The sequence below is a fragment of the Daphnia magna genome, linkage group LG1 (genome assembly GCF_020631705.1).
Source record: "Daphnia magna isolate NIES linkage group LG1, ASM2063170v1.1, whole genome shotgun sequence".
Taxonomy (NCBI): Eukaryota; Metazoa; Arthropoda; class Branchiopoda; order Diplostraca; family Daphniidae; genus Daphnia; species Daphnia magna.
Window position 1 is genome coordinate 8,860,702 of NC_059182.1, and position 2,996 is coordinate 8,863,697.

Here is a 2,996-nt window from a genome sequence, read left to right on the forward strand (position 1 = left end):
GCGAAATATAGATGAGGAAGAACGGATAACGGTTAAAAAAAAATATGAACGGGGCTCAGAGCAAAACGACTTAAAACGGGGTAAAAAAGACGAACGGGGCTCAACGAAAGACGATTTTCAACGGGGTAAAATGGAATACGGGTTGGTTAAAAATACGAACGGGGCTCACGAAAAACGATTTAAACGGGGTAAAAAAGACGAACGTGGCTCAACGAAAGATGATTTAAAACGGGATAAACGGAATACGGGTTGGGTAAGAAATACGAACGGGTTTCAACGAAATACGATTAAAACGAGGTAAAAAAAACAAACAAGAACAGTATGCTGCGAGAAAAAAGGGGGGAAAGGGCAAAACGAAACTAGAATCAAAATAAGAAGACCGGACAAGAAAGCTGATGAGAATGTGAAGTTCCCAATAAAAGGTAAAAGAAAAAGAAAAAGGAGAAAATTACAAAAACAATTGCGACCTGCGTCTCCACCACTTGTGACGAAGGAAACCAACGATGAATTGCAGAGAGATCGGAACTGTGTATTTGAACTGTTCAAGCGAACGAACTAAAGACAACTACCAGGAAAACGCGCCTTTCCAATCGAGTACGTCCCTTTTTAAGGGAACGGACGTCTAGGGGACGCGGGAAGTATGGTACCGAGATGGTCACGTAGATAATTTCCATGTGACCTTCGGGGGTAAAGGGTTACCAGGAGAAACTAGGCACGCTTATGCGTGGGTCTACAGATGGTCAAGTAGATAGTTCTACTTGACCTTAACAGAGTGAAAGCGGAAGGGTAAAGCTCGGTGGGGACGTTCCACGAGGAAGTCGTTAGCACGTGAATGCCCTTTCCCTCCTCGTGACAATATGATTATTTGCAATAACATATCATGTCGTGTGCGTGAATATCACAAATGTTGTCTACTTAAATTAGGGAAGAAAAGGTTTTGTGAGAACTGGAAATGTGATACGTGTAAAAAAGCTGCAAAGAAATCTGTTGTCAAGAAACCGTTGAGGAAAATCAATTGATTGTATTGAAAGAAACGTGGAAATTCAAGAAACTCAGTAATACAATGTTAGCCAAATGGCACAATACTTGGATTTAAATTATTTATGATACAGCACACTGCAACTATTTTGTCATACAAACATACAATTTCTTCAAAATTATACAGGTTGGACATGACAACTGGACCACACATTATGTCAAACCTCATCCTGATAGATCCTATTTCCCGTTCAATATGAATCCTTACATTAGAAACCCCCCTTGAAACTTCCGTTTCCTTTTGTGTTAATTGGTCAGACGATTTGAACGCTGGAGTTGTTAACGTTGCTCCCATCAATCCTATCTCTTCTGCAACATCAAATCCCTTATCTGCTAATACTCCATCACCCTCTTTAAGATTCTCTTTGTAACCACTATGTCTAACCACAAATTGATCGGATTTTCTTCCAGCATATCCCTTTGAAATAAAATTGACTGTTCCATGGGGGGTAGTTGAAATCAAGTACTTAACCGTATTTCTGCTCTTGTAAGTAGAATATGTTGCTGCTTGGTCGTTCCTGTTATGAGGTATTTGAATCTGGGTCTCAAAACAATCCATAATAGACACCGTTCTTGGGTAACTCCTGCGAAAGCACATTGGCATCGCTACATTCAACTCATCAAGAGTTGGCAAAATGATAACATAATTACGCAATTTAAGGTATATAGTATCTATCCAAGAGTGAAAATAACGACAAACTGTAGCAGAGCTTACATTAAAGCGGAATGCTAAATCCATCTCACTTAAGTTATGACTTAATCTAACTAGTGTTAGGAATAGTTGTTGTCTCTTACACAATGAATAATTGTTGTTTTATGGAATGGCTGAAGACACTGCGTTGTAGATTATTTCAAAGGATTTTGTGGTAGTGAGACTAGTGTACACTTGCATCCACTTGTCGCTATTTTGGCACTTGGCGAAGAAATTGGATGTTATCGGACGTTGTTGTACATGTGGAACTCTTGCTTTAAGGCGGTGTAATCCTTATTCAATGTAGCCAACTGTGATTGAAGATTGATGATTTCTTCTTTAAGTGCACTGACTTCTACTGACTCAGTTTCTGTTGTTGGATTTTCTGAATTTGGTGTTAATTCTGGAAGGATAAGTGGAAGTGCAAATGAATCTTGCTCGATGTCTGCTATATGTTTCAAGCCAACTGACAAATCTAGAGGGCCAACATTTTCATTTGATTCCATGAGTTGACTGTGATCAGATTCAGCAACAACTTCAGAAGTGTCAGTAATGTTGTGGTTCATTATGTTGCGGATTGAATCATTCGCATCGGATTGAATCAAGCAACGTTGGCGGTGACCATAGAAGTTTTGGAGAAAGAACTTCATAAAGATTTGAAGAATTATGAAACCGCAGCTTCTGAAAACAGATTGCAGGAAGCTGAAACTTCGTTTGAGCTAGCCGATGACAGGATGAAACGACTAATCAGAAATTACGAAACAATCATCCCTATGTTGGAACAAGCCCCCGAAGTTCAACAGAAGTACCTGGTGCAGCATGAAGAGTTCGTCGACCGTTTCCACAAAATAACCATCGACTGGAAGAAAAAGAAACCAGTAGAAACAACAAGTATGGCAAGCCCCATACTTCAAGTAGCAGCTCCAAGTGGAAGCAATACACCTTTAAGTACTACCGTTACTCCACCGATGAATGCGATGCAACTGCAAGTACCTTCAACCCCGTGGAACATTGCACATCTGTTACCACGGATAGAAATCACCAAGTTTGATGGAGATCTTAGCAAGTGGGAGGATTGGTGGGCAATTTTTCGCACACTGATCCACGAGAATCCGTCAATTAGACCCATCGAGAAATTCAGCAGACTGAAGTTGCATTTAACGGAGGACGCAGCTGGTGCGATATCGTACTTGGATCTGACAGATAACAATTATATCAAAGCAATAGATATTTTGACTGGGAAATACAACAAGCCGAGATCGGTAAA

At 40.2% G+C, this 2,996-nt stretch overlaps 1 pseudogene; it reads right to left on the reverse strand.

Annotated features, from left to right (window-relative positions):
• Window positions 1-1,066: 1,066 nt before the first annotated feature.
• Window positions 1,067-2,295, reverse strand: LOC123470602 (annotated as a pseudogene).
• Between the last annotated feature and the right edge of the window lie 701 nt (window positions 2,296-2,996).